Raw genomic sequence first — 19039 nt, 5'->3', positions numbered from 1 at the left:
GCGAGCTTTGGAATGCTGGCTTTTGGAGGAATGAGGGAGTTCATATATATATATATGGGGGAAGATTCTGAGTTGGTGGCATAGGCCGACACACTTGACTAATCCATTTGATCGATAAACAGAGAACGAGGAGGTTGGTGTGGGCCCAACCCTACACAGTTCCTCCCTATTTCGTAATTACTACTCCCGTTAGAACGGAGTCACCAATGACGGAATCTGACACTTGCGTTACATTATTTGAAATTACGGAATTACCCTGAATAGTATCTTCCACCAAATAAGTTGGAAAAGAAAGAGACACGTTAGAGAAAGACGAAGGATATGGAGGTCCATTAATTCCGGGAGAGTGTAGTTGTTGTCAGCTGTCTTGTTATAGAGTTAATCCACGATTCTGACCAAAACAAAAAGAGAGAAAATTTTCTTAAATATCAGTTTTTTTTTTTTAATGATTAATATAATTTTTTAGAGAGACATTTTTGTAATTAGCAAAGAAATGGATTTATGAAAAAAAAAAAAGAAGGTTAAATTATACGTTCACCCCTTTCTATTTGGCATAATTCTAAGCTGACCCCCTTACTTTTTGACAATTATACTTACCTCCCATATAGTTATCTAATGAGTTTAATTAACCCTCTTCCATCAACTTGCCGTCAATCAAACGGTTAAAGAAATGATTTTTTTAAAATTTTAATAAAAATCATTTTATCTTTTTTAAATGTTATTTTTTTATAAATAAAAATACTCTGTATCAAATAAATTTACTTATTTTATATAAAATAAGAGGGTAAAATAGTAAAATAACATTTGAACTTTAATTCATGTGTGAGAGGAGAGGTAAGTGTAATTGTTAAAATGTTAAGAGGTCAAGATGAAATTATGCCAAATCACAGGGGGGCCAAAGTGTAATTTACCAACAAATCAATTCTAAAATGCTGAAATATCTATTTTCCATTTTTTTCATATTGAAAAACCTATGATTGAAGGGGTGTTAAAAGAATTTTCTGATATTTAATCACTAATCAGCTTATTTGTTATTGCGACAATAATTTGTCTCAAGTAGAACCTTAGATTGACGAAATAAGGTGATCCTGATTCATCAAGACTATTGAAGAACAAAGAATTTTCATATTTGAATCGTATACAGTATATTTGATTGCACAGAAAATTAGGAGAAAATTAAAATTCTGGGAAAAATAATAATTTTCCAATATTTAATGCATAAAAAACTTTAAATTTGCATAAGAAACGATTTGTCAACACCTTTGATTTTTCTTCGACAAATCATTTTCTTACCCCTTACCTTGGAAAATGATTTGCTTGGACACGTCAAATCAAAAAAATCAATATTTATTTTATAAATAAAGTTTAAAAATAAAAAAATGCACACAAAAAATAAAATAAACAAAATAGTAATTTTTTTATTAAATAAGATAGTTGCTATTACCACACCAATTTTTACTAACGCCACACCAATTGTGTGAAATTTGGTGATTTATAATAAAAGAATTGGTGTGGCATTAGTAAAAGGTGGTGTGTCAATTGTAGCTCTCTAAAATAAATATTTAAATTATTAAAAAATAATTATTTTATCAAAAAAATTAATTATCTAAATCAATCCTTTTTTTTTGTATGTAAATTTCTAATTTCTTATTAATTTTAAATTACATCAATATTTATTTTATAAATAAAATTAGAGAGTTGCTATTGGCATCCCAAATTTGATTGTATACACCCCAAATAAAAAACGGAAATAATAAGTAAAAATTGGGATATCAAAAGAAACTATTTCATTATTTACAAGATTTGATCTATTTTTTAAGTTTATGATTATATAACTATTAAAATTCTTTGAACGAGTGTTATAATATTGAGATTATAATTTGAGACAAATCCTTTGTAATGTTTGAAGAATATGTTTTAATATTTAATTGGGGTGATAAATATTTTAAGAAACTAGGGTGGAATAATTAAATTGTATGGTGCTAATAGTAGCTCTCTAAAAATTTGTGGTGCCAATGATAGTTCTCTAATAATTTAAGAAATTGAGGTGTAATAATTCAAATTTTTTCCAAAAAAAAAGATTTTATCATTATTTTAATATAATTATCACCAAGTTCGAATAAAAATAATTTTGTTTTTCTATATTTATTTTTATGCTATTCAAACAACAAAAATAATTTTCATTCATGTCTAAGGCCATGTTCTAGTCAAATCCAGCTCCTTCATGGTTTCAAAACTCATCCGAGACCAAGACGTATCGCTCAAGTCATCTTGGTATTGCCCAACAACAAGACGAACGGACGTGTTTTTTGATTTTTGCAGGATCTCGCGAGATAAACGAAATATATCAATTTTCATCTTCAAAACCTATCATTTTCACCTCCAAATCAATTTTTTATCCTCTTCTTAACCAAGTGAAACAGAAAACAAAAGGATTTAATAAAAAACTTCATCTTCCTCCTCTAAATCAAGATGAAATCGAAGAAGGTTTTCAAAAAAAAAATTTAGATTTTTTAAATGGTCTAAAACCATTGTCTCATTGGTGAACAAGACAACTCGGTATCAGGTAGGAACGAGACGAGACATGTAACCAAGCTTTAAAACCATGAGCTCCCTAGTGTTTTATCCATTTCAATAGTTAAGATTTGATTTTAGAATTTGATTGATCCCAAAATAATAGATCTTTTCATCAATCCATTTGTTTTATAAAAATCAAAGATCTCATCTTTAGCATTAGTTTATCTACAAAATGACCCGATTCATTGAAATCAAATCCCTAGCACAATCTTCAAGTTTCTATGAGATGGGATATTGGTATATTGTGTACTCACTTTAAGATTAAGCATTAGATCTAGAATTGAAGAACTATAATATTCAGATCTTCATTATTCGTATAAACATAAGATAACAAAAGAGGCCGGGGTACGTAAACAGTCCCTTGGCCTAGATTTGAAGACCTAAAATATTGAATCCATGAGGGGAGGCATCTTACTCAGGATGTCACCAAGGTATAAGTCCGCGACATCCCACCTTATCTGCTCGAGTTAGAACGACAACTATACCCATGAGGGTTCATATCTCCAATCCTTTCCCTCATCAAGGGTAAGTGGAATGCTCGAGAACATCTTTCTAAGTCCCCCATCAACTGGGCACAACATGTTGTACTAAAAGTTTTCCTTTGTACATCTCCATGGATTACACGACTGGCCTAGTCTTGCCTTACGGAAAGTACATAGCTATTTTAGTGCCAAAAAAACGTAACGTGCTCTCTTTTAGAACTTTCGTATTTCAATATTTACAGTCCACCATAATGTATCCAAGAAAATGGACACTTCGTTCCTAAAGACAATCCCTCAAGCCCTTTGTAAGAATGCCCATAACCACATCAACATGAGTGCTAATAAACCGCGAAGGGTTAACATAACCACATCAACTTGAGTTTGAATTGCCCCGTAGGAACCACTCTTAGGGATTTACTCCAGAAATTAACTGGTGCATAAGGAGGCAGAGGACTGCTCGTGCCCAAGAATTTGTTGAGTGCCAATAGGGACTGCTCGGAACTTAACCCAATGCCCCTTTTATGTGGAACCACTACTAGTGATGCGTCGCCCCATGACCTTATAACAAGGGAACTTGGCATAATTGAACTTACCACTCCTCTTAATTCCGCAGTCAATGAAAATTAGTCGTGGGGGCTTAGCCCTAAACACGAGCAATGATAGCTTTAGAGACATGTCAAAGTATATGGGCCATATAGTTTGACACAAATTGTTGGCACTGTATTCCAAAGATTTACCAAGTATTTTGATTGTTCTACATGGGTCTAAATCACAACACTCAAATGTATTACGTAAGGATATTTACGAAAAAGTGATCAACTTTTGAAGAATTTATGATTCCAATTCACTGTTCATTTTAATTACAAAAACATGAACGGCAATGAATTTGAAGGTTTAAAGATGACAATTTCGCAGGTTCAAAGTGACTATTTTGTTACCGTTCACATTTTGATAATTAAAATGAAGAGTGAGCCAAAATCGTAAATTCTTCAAATTCAGCTCATGAAATGGTAATTCACCCTATTATGTATGTGGCATCATCAATACTTCATGAATTGATGCAAAACAGCCGCAAAAGTTGGATTTTACAATCAAATTTGACTGATTGAGTGAAGGTCCAACATATTCACTCAACTTTCCAACATCACGTCTCGAGGTGATGCTACTTTTTCCACTTGTGGGTGAAGCCACCTCAGGGAGATGTCATTTTTAGGAGAAGATTGTACTCTTTCACAATGTTAGGAGTGTCTAAAAAGAAAATTAAGAATTTTTTTGAGGATGATCTACATAGTAAGGTGAACTCATTTGCTAAAAAAAAAAAAAAAGCCCTAATCTCTATGTTGGAAACATTTATTGTTCTTAGTGTATTTAAGTATTTTAGATTGTGTTATGTTGTTTCCCTTTTGTGAGTTTTGAAAAATAGTCGTGATAATTTGACGCTCATTATACATTTCCTTCACAGAACCATAGATCCTTTGCTTCAGGATATACAAGGATAAAGATTTATGGTTATGTGAACTACAGGTTAGAGAGCGTACAAAAAACGAGCGTCGATTTATCACGATTCTTTGAAAAATCTAAATAAGTGTTTCTAAATGCACTTTAATTCAATGTTTTAGAAATCGAACCGATGACCCAACTAAAATTTTGCATAATTAGTCGGATTGGGGTCTAATTCAGTTGGACCGATTTCCATTTCTTAAACAATTTTAATATATATAATATGAAAAAAAAAATACAATAAAGGAGAACTCAAAAAATTAAAATATAATAAATTAAGAAAGAATGGTAATTCAATTAAAAGAATTAACAAACATCCAATAATTAAGCTTAGCTGCTTAGGAAATTTAATGTTTAATTTTCTCTTTATTAAAATTCCCTTAAAAATATTCATAACTTTACTTTAGAAACTCCTAAAAAATTCATGTACTTTACTTTAATTAAATATCCTAATAAAATATATGATTTTGCTTGATGTTAAAAAAATGATTTTTGAGTTTTAAATAAAGAAGATTTTGTAAAATCCTTAAGAAATTATTGATTTATGGATTTCACCATTGTTAAATACTCTTAAGATTTCTATTAAAAAAAAAAAAAATCCTAAAAAATGGAATGATTTACAAATGAGTCAGTCAACTCTTACTAACTTAGTCGTGAGTTCACATGTTGGTATCCAAAAACCTTATCCTATGCTAGGCTTGTAGAGGACGGAATTCTAACAATTTTGGAAATTTTCTTCTTCTTTTTTTTTTTTTTTTCTGTTTTTTTTGTTGAGAAAAACATTATTTTTCACCGTAGAATTATAGTTTTAAGTTTTGGGAGTTCGGTAGTTGCCATTTTCAATATCTTGAATTATATATATATATATATGTTGAATTGCCAATGTGATAATTCATGTGAGCTCAACAATCCTTAGTAAGAGTAGAAATCTTACTGAGATAATAAGGGAAGTGTTTTTCTTACAAATCTATATGTTATTATGGTTTGACTTGTGTTTTTAAAGGCTTCATTTTTAATTTTAAGAACCCATTTTTTTTTCTTCTAAAAAATGCGGATTTTACCCGTTGAACCATCACTGTATAAAAATCAATGGATTTTAATTGATTTTTTATTTACAATGAATCGAATCAATAATTTTTAAACATCCCAATCAGATTTGGTTGAGCCGTCTCTCTCTGATCCAATTTTTAAAATGCTGCTTTAATTAAAGAGTGTTGTCTATTGATCTCTACCATATTTTTTTTCTTGATAACTTTTTTATTTTTTATAAAAAAAAAATGCTTAAGTGACGTCATTTGAAACGGTGTTGACGTGATAGTGTTGAGAGAATCATAGATTTTTCTCCTTATATCTCGAGGAAAAAAGTCTATGATTCTCTCAACATTACAACGTCAGCACAGTGTCGAATGAAGTCTGTTTAGAACAATTATTTTTTTTTTATATGTATGATTATCCTTTATAGAGTGGAGATTAATTCATCCCATTAATTTTATATAGTTAGTGACATTAGAATAAACTGAATTTAAACAATACTAATGGCCATATAGAATTGGTGAGGAAGACACACACTACCAATTTGTCTCTTTTAGGTTGTCGACCCCAACTACTTCAGGAAAAAAGTAGGCTTAAATGGATGGCTGATATAGATCATTATTTCTAGATTCCTCATAAAATGATTTTTTTTTAAATCTGTAATTTAACTTTAGGATCTTGCAAGTAGGACTAGCAATGATCCAAAATATACATGATGTTGAATTGATCTGTATCGAATCGAAAAAAAATGAAAAATTGGATTCAAATGTATCTCAATCTGCTCTGAATTTATTTATTTATTTATTCTTAATTTCATATAAATACATATAAATAAAATATTTTAATCTTTTTTATTTTCATTTATATTTGTAGTTAAAAATTGATTTTTTTTTTTTTTAATTTTATATGATTTTATATTTTTAAATTTTTTTGAAAATTCAAATTTTGATGATTCGGATCGGATTGGTTTATGATTAAATATGAAATGAAACAGATCGGATTGGATCAGATCATATACATGTTTAAAAAATTTTAGATCGATATTGAAGTGATACTGATTGGTTAACGAACCGATTGGTTGGCAGCCCTAAATTCAAGTTCTCAGCCATACTTCCAAACTCTTGACTCAAATCCGATTTGAAGCTACAATAATCCCTCAACTCCTCCATTGAAGTCCACGTTGCAGCTGCGTATGCATGAGGTCGCTGGACCTGATGAAGTCAATGTCAACCTAAGAAGAAAAAACAGGGCAACATTAAGAAGTGTGGGCCCCAAAGAGTCACAAGAAAGCGACCTTCTATCTTCCAGAAATGATAGAGACACGTGGATGACAACAAACCCTGGGGTGCACTGATTTTGATATGTCCGCTTGAGCATGGGAATAGGTGAAGAGCATGGATTACCGATCGCACACGACATTTTGGTAGACCGTTTTTCAAATGGGATAGACAAAATTAGGTGTAGGACACAAGAACGATCAAGCGCCAACGAAGAACATAGCTTACGTGGCAACACAAGAGTTGATCTCTTACGTCAAACTTTGACTCTACAAGTGGCTATAAACGTTTGTAACCAAAGTTTATTTTGTATAAAAAGCTAAAATAAAATTAACGTTGGGATATAACCTAAAAGTCAAGATTGTAGTACCGTCTGTCCACTTCAATAATATTAATTAAATTATCTTATCTTATTCATCAAAATAAAATAAATAAAATATCAGTGGTAGCTCCAAGCCAAAAAAATAATAATAATAAAATTGGCACTTTTTTAGGTAAATTGAGATCATGATTTTAATATGGGCAAATTTCCAAAACGTGGGATGAAATTATCTCGTTTACAGGGGACAGCACACATTCCAAATTATTTACAAAATTAGTATTAAAAAAAATCTAAAAAATAAAAACTGATTTTAATTAATAAATTATTTTTTTAAATAATAATAAAAGAAAAAAAAAAATTCTATTGGCATCCCAACTTTTACTTAATTAAGTCCCATTACTTGAATTATTTGTCACACCTAAAATCCTTTCCCAAAGTAATAGAACAAAATTCTCATCTTATTAACTTTTGATTTATTTATATTTTTTTTAATTTAGTAAGGGTGTAACAAGTAAAAGTTGGGGTGTTAATAAAAGTTCTCTAAATTTATTAGCTGAAATATCGATCTTACCAACCAAACAAGCACATGGCACGGGTAAGTGGTGTTAAGGATATTTTAATGAAAAAGCATATCACTTAAAAAAACATTAAATATTTATCACAACGGTACTTAAAAAAACTTGATTTAATAAATATTTTGGAACATGTAATCTTCCCATAATTTCAAGATAGGTGGCCTATAAATGGTTGAATTTCTGATTTAGATTTCAGTCCAAGTCAAATTGACTCGGTTAAGAATGTACTCAGAAGCCACCAAACGAGTTTTCCAATGTGAATCGGTTAAATTTGGCTGCAATGTTTTCGAGTAGGATGGCCTTGAACCTGGGATGTCAAAGTCAAATTGCAAGTTGTCCATCAATTGATTACGGATTTAATGCCCATGAATTGGTCCACCTCATTGACTCCTTCAAAATCCAAATTGGCTCATCTTTTTTTTTTTTTTTTTTTTTTATTAATATTTGATCCTAAAATTAAGTTCTCCCATAATGGTGTGATTGAACCAATCAAATTCTACAACAGGGATATCATAATAAGGGTTACTATTGCCACACCAACTGTGTGCAATTCTTTGGTGATTTACATAAGAATTGGTGTGGCAATAGCAACTCTCTAATCATAATTGGATTTCGTCATTATATATTTTTTTAAATGTAGCAAAAATTCGAAAAATAAAATAAAATAAAATATAAAAAATGGATAAAAGTTGAAAATTTTGTATTTTTCTATAGAATTATAACTAGTATAAATAGACAACGTCCACAAATATATATATATATATATTTGTGAATCAAATGAAATGTTCAGATGTATAAAACTGTCTAAAAATGAAAAATCAACCTATAAAAGTTGACTCAAAGACCAACATGAAAATAAAACATATTGATCCTTATCCCCCTCACTATAGATATCATGTTGGATACCCCATTGATCGACGAATTATCTATATCATGGACTTCGTCATCTCACAAAATTCCCAAAAATTGACTCGAATTCAAAAATTCAAAAATTCTAAAATTTTCATTTAAACATAAATTTAAGTCATCGTCAAAGCCGTATTCCACCATGAGTTGAAGTCAGAAAAACAAGTTCTTTTCCTCCATTCAATTTTGTCTAGAATCACATCTTTATCGTTGAATGTGTATTAATATCTGTTTTCACTATCCGCGTCCACGTTCTCTCTTGAACCTTTGTTTTGCTCTTTTAGAACCTTCAATTTGTAATTTTGTCCAATTGAATTGCGATGACATTCATCAAACATATCCAAATCATCTTTTAATTAAATTAATAATTTAAGATTGATTTATTATATAATTAGTAAAACTGGAATGAACTGACGATTATTGGCGATATCATCATGTTGAGAATAACTCAAATGTACCCAATGTAGCACAACTGTCCTGTCACCTGAAGTGCTTTTTTGAGGTCAAAAATCACTTCTAGAAATCATGGTAGAGTTTAACAAAAATCAACTAAAAATAGCTTCTAGATATGTGAAAGAAGATGAGAGAGAGGAAGGGAGAGATACCTTTTAGACGTTATTTTCACCTTTCCAATGTGCACATGTTGACATGTTCTATAAGACTTATACCACTTAAAGAGGATACCCACCTTCCCTATGTGCACATTTTGACATTTTCAAAGGGGTTTCTAATAACAAAGATGGAGTGTCACAATAATTAATCAATAATTTTCAAAACATTTATATTTTTAGTTGTTATAGTCATCTAACATAAATTCAGTTGACCCAAAATTTATCAAATTAGCTGACCACCGCCTTGGTTCAGTTCTACTTGGAACAATTTGCATTTACTCGAGATTAATAAAAAATGTATGATTTTTCTTCATTTTCACTCTTTTTCCCATAAAAAAGAAAACATCAAATATATGCACTACTAGTATTGTTTCTTGAATACTAGACAAAAAAAAATTAATTATTAAAGGATCATCTCATTATTGTCTTTCCCAAAAATCTTGCAACGAAAAGAAAAGATTTCCAGAAAAAAAAAGAAAAAAATCACCAGCAATACATAGGTTTGTTGGTGTTATTTTTAGAATGCAACCACGTGTATTGGTACTCGTAGGAACAAAAAAATAGAAGAACTGAAGTCAATCTTCCCTCCACATTTTTCAAATCCAACTTTCAATTGTAACAGACATTGACAAATATGTTTCAAAGATTTGTCCTTGTTGGATTTGTGAATCTTTTGACTTTCTAGAAAAGAGGGTTTGTGAAAAGAGGTTTTGGAGAAGAAATTGTGGTTGGGGTTAGTGTTTGTTTGGGTTTGAGAAGAAAGAATGGAGATGGATAGGTTGTTAGTTCTATTATTTTTTTAATTTAAGTTCAGATTTTCTATGTGAGGGGGACACCATTGACTTGTATGTGAGATTTTAGAGGAATGCTTGTTGAATGAGAGTTTTTAAAGATTAGTTCACACCAAAATAAAAGGCAGTCCAAGACAGAAATGATTCTCCTGAGATGATTGCTTACGCCCCTTTAAAAATACGATTATTATTCCTCTCCTTCCAGAAGTCCCCAAACAAACTGCAAATGAAATTATTGACCATAGACTCTTTTCAATCTACCATAATCAACACCCTAGGTTGCCCTACACAACATCAGATTGGAGATCACAAGCAAATTTTATCCCAAGTTGCTTGCCTGACCTTTTTCTTGGTAAGAGGAGCCCAAAAGCATGATTTATAAAGACTTAAACAGGTCAAGCTAATGAAAAATTAGTCTAGTTAACCAAAATCAGCTATAGAAAATCAGTAACAAGAATTGGTGTCAGAGATTGTTCTCCAAGTTCCTATAAGCTTCTATCCTACAGTTCCTATACTGGTCTCCAATCAAAACCATAGACTCAAGTTGGTGAATGCAAGCAAATCTTATTCCAACTTGCTTGCTTGACATTTTCTCTTAAGGTAGTGTGACATCGTAGGTATAGAAGTTGCTTGCTTGACGTTTTCTCAGAAGGTAGTGTGAAATCGTATATATAGAAGATGAGGCAAAAAACATGATTTATAAAGACTTTTAGAGGTAAAGTCAATGAAAATAGTCCAGCTAACCAACATCAGCTATAGAAAATACGTAACAAGAATTGGTGTCATGAATTGTTCTTCATGTTGAGTTGAATACTCCGGAGGACATTTCGAAATCTTTAAGAATGGATGACCAATAGAAAAAAGGAAGCTTTGACTTTATTGACACACATATTTATCTTCAAAGATGTTATGTTTGTGCCTTGTATTCTGTTATCTTTGTGTTTAAAGATGTTAACATGAGTAGAATTATTCAACAGAATGGACCGTACATCATAAGCGATTCCAAGGATCCAACTATTAATTCATAGCCAGCTCATTTTAGGATTTCTATGAGGGAGACTTTCAGTTTTTCTGAGAGAAAGTGAGATTGAGAGATTGTGACCCTGTTTATCACGGAAATAGTAAAAAGATCTCATCATCGACCGTGGACGTAGGCATTCTTGACTAACCACATAAATCTTGTGTTTCTGATTGTTTCATAAGGATCTGTTCGCACAAAAGATGTACTATTTCCCTTCTCAAAAGCCCCAATAATAAACTTCAAAAGGTACCATCTCAACAAATGTTTGCCTCTAATTGGCGAAAGTCATGTTTGACAATCCCTGGATTCTAGAAGACTTCTTGGGATAATCGACTGGATTCAAAACACCTGAAAAAGTGGCTTGCCAAACTTGATCCAAGAACTTGCAAAGATCCATCATCAAACTATTTCATGTTAGATCTACTATGTTCTATGCTATTTTTCATCAAGGTGAAAAAAAATAAAAATAAAAACTCTTAACTTCTAAAACTGACACAATGATCTTTTTAGTGACAATTGTATGCTTGATTAGATGAGTTTTAAGTTTTTCTCTTTTTTTAAGATACAAAATTTATTTATAAAAAGAGTCTAGACCTTATGCACCCAAGGTGGAGAATTGAAACCCTTCTCCCACACCTCAATACATGCCACATAGGCCACAATCCAAGGATTATTGCCTAAAATATCACCTATTCAAAATTTCCATGAATTATGGCTTACGTGGCATGTATTGAGGTGTGGGAAGAGGATTTCAATCTCCACCCTGGGTGCATACGGTCTGGATTCTAATAAAAATAGGGCAGTGATCAAGATGACAATCACAATGGAAAAGTACACATAATTAGTCCTCTCGCTTACAACTAAGTCCCATCTGAATAATAAGTCATCGAAGAAAGACACCCTTAAACTCCTAATACCCAAAAATGCTAAAAACTTAAGTCTAAAGGTGTACCAAACAAAATAGAAAGAACTGAATGCTAAAAACAACAGAGTTGGTGTGTGGGTGAAGTATACATGTCTGTGGGGGGCAGTGTTGTCAAATGCGATCACATATGCTATTTTCTATGAGTAATTCGCATATGCCATGACAACACTGTGATCACATATGCTATTTTCTCTGAGTAAATCATATATGCAATTTAGGGTTTCTGGTTCATTATGTCATGGCATACAAGAGTATGTGATCGCTTATTGTAATATGATTTGGCATATATAGTATGTGACAGCATATTACTCCAATGGGCAATGATTTGACGATTGAAGAATTCAATTCAAGTTTTTTTAATGTATCTTCTCCTACAACTACCCTATTTCCACCCTCTATGCATGCATTTTTCTAAGCTATTTCTTTTATTCTTTCATTTGCATGTATTCTCTTTAAATCTTATTTTGTATTTTATTTTTTCAAAATATTGATGTTAAGCATTCTAACATAAGATCATAGTATCCAATGATTAAACTATTGAAGCAAAATCCACTTTAATTATCTAGAACTAGAACTAGAATTTGATAATTAAAGTAGGTCACCTTCGTATCATGAATAGTTTATATATTATTGACTATTTAGCTTCCTGAGTTTTTTTATTCTTGTGACTAAATGTAATCAATATTATTCAATTTGAAAAATGATTGTTATCCAAAATCCAAATATATTGTTATAGGTTTGTTTTTATTTTCTTATCTTTTATATTTTTCTGGTTTTTAACCATTTCCCCCTTTTTTTTCTTTTTTTTACTGTTTTTATTTATTTTTTTGAAATAAAAAAATATTTTGTGCAATATGCATCCGCATATGCGCATAGCATATGTTGGTCGCATATGCTATTTTATAACATTGGTGAGGGGTATCAATGGACGTCAGTAGAAATGTAAAAAATATGACTGAAAGTGTGCAAATGGACGTAGATCAACCCACTTAAATTGCAAATTAAATACATTAACAAGAATGACAAATTATAACTATAATGAATCAATAATGCAGGATTCTTGGAAGCAGTCATTATGTGAGTTAAATGGAGCTAACTAGAAAGAGTAGATGATAAAGTATCAAGAAAACGTAGATAGGTTCACTTGCAAAGGCAGCTGTAATTAATTTGCATTAATAATAAGATCTTGTGTATGAATCCGAGAAGATAGATGACTGAAACTGAATTTAACAGTAGAGGCAAGCAATTGTGTATGAGTGTATCAGTAGCCAAATAAGTGTGCTGCTGTAAAAAATGGAGTCATTACTGATACAGGTAAAGGCATGTAGCATAGAATAAGAAAGTTATTATTGCCACACCAACTGTGTGCAATTCTTTGGTGATTTAAATAGGAATTGGTGTGGCAATAACAGCTCTCTAGAATAAGAACACATCATACCAACTAGTTGACAGCTCTCTATGTAAATCACGGTGTTTTGTTAAGTTTCCACATTATACTCTTTGGAAATTGAAATTACCATCTCAATGACTTTTCCACTCGAGCCTTTGATAGCAAATTTTTACACATGTAATATTGATTGTATCCATCACCTCCCAAGATCTTTGGCCCAAAATTGAACATATTTTGATGCACTGAAATCAAACATAGTTGTCTTTTCTGAAGCCAAACAAGCTAAACTGACATCCTCTAAAGAAAGAAACTACAGTAAAAACCAACTGAGCTAGACAGGCAAATAACTTATGAAGTATGCAAACAATAGGTACACCCAATGCCAAACTTACAATGATCACTCCAACCAGATTTTGCTGCCCTCTGTGCTCTTGTTGCTTGTATTAGAGAGATTGGCAAGGGGTATTTCTTTATTTGACCACTGAAGAGACTGTAAAGTAGATGGTTGGATCACCAGCCTAGCATGGTAGAACTACACCATATTCTGAAAACAAACAGAATGAGTTGGATTTTCAGCGTCAACCTGTTTATTCTCAAGCTACGGTATTATTGTAGTGTTCATGTAATACTGCCTCGTTAGAAAAGCATTTGTGGATCATCTTATTGCCAATGTGGGAGGTAAATGTGAGGGCAGGTCACAAGCCTCTAAAATTAAAGACAGTATATCAATGCCTGTAATTTAAAATATTAAAAAAAAAAAAACTAATCCATAGATGCAGAGATTTGAAAAAAATAGTGTTTCACTGTTTTGTTTAGTTTACACATTATACTCAATGGACTTACGATGTTGACGGCTTTTCCCCTCCTTGGGACTTTGGATAACCAATTTTCACATATGTAATGCTAGTTGCATCTTTCCCGTCCCGAGATGTTTGCAAAAAATCATCGAACGTGAGGCATATTTGAATAACAGATTACTATGCCCAATAAATCTACACTGATGCAAATTCCGAATGAGTTGAAAGACTTAAAGCTCAAATTAGTGACCAAACTGTGCACTCAAACATTTGGGATTGGACTATTTTGAGGCTTTCCCCAACGGCTAAATTAAATTTTCTTCGGGTAATCATAGCTATGGAAGCTAATATGTCCTAGAAGCTATTTCAATTGGATGTTAAGAATGCATTTTTTGCATAGTGCCTTCTTTGTGGGGTATGTATGGAGTAATCTCCTAGGTTGTTGCTTAAGGGGAGTCGGATAAGTTGTTCCGATAAAAAAAGTCCATTCCTGGGTCTCTTTAGTCAGTCTCATTAGATGCATTTTTAATACACCAATCTCTCCAAGGACTGAAGTTTGGGAGGGTAATCATGACGGGACATTCTCAATTAGATCTTTCAAAATAAGTTCAATTCTCAATCTTTTTTTTTTTTTTTTGGATAAGTATAACAAATTCATTAATAAGAGGCGGTCGAGGAGACTGACCAAGAGTACAAGACACCACCAAGACAAGACTTTCCACATTACAAAGGGAATCCCATCTAAACATGAAATCATCAAAAAAGACTCCTTTGAAAGCTCCATCTAGCTTACACCAATAAATAACCACCCAAGAATAAACAAAAAACATGTCGTAGTGAGATCTCTCCACCCCCGAGAAGATTCTCCTATTTCTCTCCTTCCACACACCTCAACAAATTGCAAAGGGGAGCAAAGTCCAACGACTTTTTTTCCTACCTGTGAATGAGTTAGGATCCCAGCTTTGGTTGGAGGATAAAGTAGAAGAAGGAAAAACCCAAGAAATATTGAAAAATTGCAAGAAATGAAACGACATTTTTGTCGCAAAAGAGCAATGTAAAAGAATATGATCAATAGATTTCCCACTTGGAAAACAAAGAAAACAAAAGTTAGGTGAAATGAAATCTCTCCTAATTAGGTGGTCGAGGGTGAGAAGCTTACCAAAGACCACTAGCCGAGCAAAGAAAGAGATTTTTGAAGGAACCTTCGCTCCCCCAAATGGGGGTTACAAGAAAAGACCCAGAGCCTTGGGGAACTAAGGCGTTCCTGAACAAGAGCATCTCTCCTTATTTCGAGACCATTCCCAACAATCGCTCCCAGAGTCCTCAAAACACACTTGGTCCAGCTTGGAGGATAGGTCCGCTAACTCTTGAATCTCTCAATTGTTGAAAGCTCTCCTAAAGCTCAAGTCCCACGAGATTTCAATCCCAGTTCAACTCTCAATCTCGTCCAAATGTTTTTCCGACTCCCATAGAGTCTCTCCAAGGTAGCTTTTTTACTTTGATTGGCTGCCTAAGAAAAACTCTTGACCGTTGACCATCTTACAGCACATGGCATTACCAATTCTAGAAGTGGAACCTTAACCATCTCCTCATTCATTGTAATTTTGCTCATGTTGTATGGTCTCATTCTTTTTCCTCCTTGTTATTAATTGAATTATTCCTTATTCAATTTTCGCTTTGTTCCAAAGTTGGCAATTCTCAGTCTTGAAGTCCAAGAATAGAATTATTTTGAGTGTGATGTCTGTCTTAGATAATTTGTTAGGGCCTCTTGAAGGAAAGAGATTTGAAGATTTTTTAAGGGAAGAAGCATCAGCTTCAATAAGTCGTTATCAATATCCTAGGCTTGATCTTCTTTTGGTGCAAACTCTTTACAAACTTAAGGGTTTTATTTTTTGTAGATTTTATGTACAGGTGGGATAATGTGGTTGGGGAGGAGGGATCATAGTTTGTTTGTTTATTTTTATGGTTTTTTTGTTGTAGTAGTCTTGTAATCCATATAGGTCTCCTTGACCCCCTTCTAGTATTCTTCCTTCCCATTTCAATCAATTTTACACTAATAAAAAAAATCCCTATGGTCCTTTTTCAAACATTGGGGTTTAAATGGTAGGAATTATCAAACAAGAATGCAAACAACATACAAACACCATTTCCATATTCTAAGGCACCATGAACATAATGAAACAAAATGCAGTGTTTCTTACACTAAAAAGTTTGATTGATACAAAAAATAAAAATGCATAATCATTCCCATACCCATTTATCATTTGAATATGAAATTCATGTTGCGGTTTTTGGAGCCTGATAGTATTGGTCAACAAGGAGGTACTGTTAATCAAGCCACGCGTCTACGCCAGCCGAGCTTTGTCGTTTGTGGTTTGCGGAGCCTGAGCGTAAAACCCTAGTTAGGTTTCCTGGGATATTTATATTTTACGTTTTTGGTGAAAGTGTGTAATCTGTAACTGCAAGTTTTCTCTTCATAGAGGAATCTCCGTGGACATACCTCAATCTTGAGGGAACCACGTAAAATCTGTGTTTCTTTGTGTGATTGCATCTTGTTTTTGTGTTTGTTTCGAGTCGTTTTCTTGGTTCGATTGCACCTGTTTTCTTAATTATTCACTGTATTAGGAGAACCAAATTATGCAAACCATAAGCCTAACATAATAATCTCAAACTACAAGTTCTTCTCCCAAATTTTTACACAAAATTCAAGTACAAAACAAAGCATTTCCAACTCAATCTACAAGTACTGTAAAAAATACAAATAACATTCCCACAAAAGCAATTGAAACCCAATGAAAAAAAAATATGAACAGAAACAAACATCAAAGACCTAACCTTTTCAAGGAGGGGTGTTGTGACTTGTGATTCGTTGGTCTTCTTGTGTAGAAGAAACCTCATCATCAGAGCTCCTCCCGACACTCTCATAGTCCCCTAATATTACCACCACCACTGATTCTAACTTAGTTAATAATCCCCCTTCAGAGTTCAGAGTAGAAACCCTCACAATAATCTCATTGAAATCGAAGGCCTTCATGTTCTTCAACCCAAATTATGAAACTACACACACAACGATACCCTAATTTTTCTGCAACAATCCTCCCATCTTCGATCCCCAAATCCCAAATCCCAAATCCTACTCTATTATTATTCATAATTTCCTGATCGAAATTTCTTAAAAGTCATAAGTTTTAGTTTGGCCCAACCCACTCATATTTGAACTTATTGAAAGACTGGGGTGGCCCAAAAATACTCTTATATAAATAAGTTACATTCATATTGTAAACTAAAATATATAATATGCAAGTTATAAGGCCGGGCCACCAACGGACCTAGATCCAAGCCCATCCTTAAACATGAACTGAGCCTTACCCATCCCAGCCATAGTAAAAAAAATTTGTAAAATTCTCTGAATTAGGGGTTAGCCGGTTAATTCGACAAATTGACGAATCAATCGACAATCCCTCAATTAATCATGGGATATGGAAATATTTTTATCTTTCACCTCCAAAATTTTAGTTTTTTCTTGATAATGATAGATTTTGGTAAGAAATCTAATAAAATATTTTGTATAATCTATGAAATTTTGCCTTTTTTTTTTTTTACGAAACTTTTTTCGAATTAACTGAATTGAACCCTCACTGAATAATTACCAAATCTGAACTTTTTCACTATGATCCTAGTCTGATACCTAAGCCGGCTTAGTTTAACACCCAAATCCAGTCTGGGACAGGCCAAAATCAGGCCCATTGATAGCCCAAACCACTATTATGTTTAAATAATAAAAATATTAAATCAGATGGTATTTATAGTATTATTTGAAAACTCTATGCATAGGCAAGTTTGTTGGCATACAAGTTGTTCAATGAATTGAGATCTTGGATTAACTAACTTTTGGCATAAATCTATACAAATTTTTTGGAACACTTTTAAATTCTACCGTATTTGTTTTATTAACTTGGCCAATATATATTTTCATATCAGATCACTTGGACGCAGGGGTGGAGCTAGTAGGGAGCTGGTGGGGGCAATTGCCCCCACAAAACTTTGAGATACCGCTATAATTTCAACTAATTACATGTCCCATTTGTCCCCACTCCCTCACCTCTCTCCCCATTTGCCCCCCACACCCTTATCTCCATCCAATTTTTGCCCCCACACTCTCACCTCCCTCCATTCAAGTTCTTCAACTATACAACTAATCATAGTTTGCCCCCACTACAAGAAAATCCTGGTTCCGCCCCTGCTTGGACGAGTGATCAATTTGATGGATGATTCACATTGACAATCTCACTCAATATTCTCTGACACTCAAAAGAAAAATACACGCTTTTAAAACTCATTAGATGAGTCATCCCAGTCTCGAAGACTATTGAGTGAGGTGGTCTATGTGAATCATCCATCAAATTGATCACTCATCCAATTGATCTGATATGAAAGTATATATCGGCCAAGTTAATAAAAACTTGATATAAAACAATTAAATTTTTTAGTGATGTAAATATTTAGTATCTAAGAAAATAAGATTTGTTATTGAGAATGTATTGATCTACTTTATAATAAGAAATAATATAATTAATGATAAATATATGCTAATAAATAATTCTAAAATGAATTTAGAGAATCGGCCTAAGTAAGCATATCGATCCATCTTAATAGTAGTTTTATAGGACATGCTTTGATTTTTTTTTTTTTTTTAATAACAGGCAAGGATGATCTTGCAAACAACAAAATAAACAATAACTCAATAATATTGGACTACTTCTGGTTGGCACTTAAGTCTAGCTTGACAACATATATGCACCTCAAAGTCAATAAAGTGAAGTGAATTGTCGT

The 19039-nt window shown here is 32.6% G+C and overlaps 1 long non-coding RNA gene across 7 annotated transcripts; it reads right to left on the bottom strand.

Annotated features, from left to right (window-relative positions):
• Window positions 1-9344: 9344 nt before the first annotated feature.
• LOC147397182 (uncharacterized) lies at window positions 9345-17429 on the bottom strand. 7 transcript variants are annotated; one of them, XR_015181184.1, is made up of 3 exons: window positions 17042-17385; window positions 13537-13953; window positions 9345-9359 (listed from the first exon to the last, which is right to left on the bottom strand). It is a non-coding gene; the product is annotated as an uncharacterized LOC147397182 (long non-coding RNA). The 7 variants fall into 7 exon arrangements; XR_015181181.1 differs by having other exon boundaries at window positions 9350-9364; XR_015181180.1 differs by lacking the exon at window positions 9345-9359 and adding an exon at window positions 9395-11476.
• Window positions 17430-19039: the final 1610 nt, after the last annotated feature.

This window comes from Akebia trifoliata, chromosome 8 (assembly GCF_017979445.1).
Source record: "Akebia trifoliata isolate Shusen 1 chromosome 8, ASM1797944v1, whole genome shotgun sequence".
NCBI classification, from domain to species: domain Eukaryota; kingdom Viridiplantae; phylum Streptophyta; class Magnoliopsida; order Ranunculales; family Lardizabalaceae; genus Akebia; species Akebia trifoliata.
The sequence above is the reverse complement of the archived record's forward strand: the minus strand, read 5'-3'. Positions and strand labels throughout refer to the sequence as shown.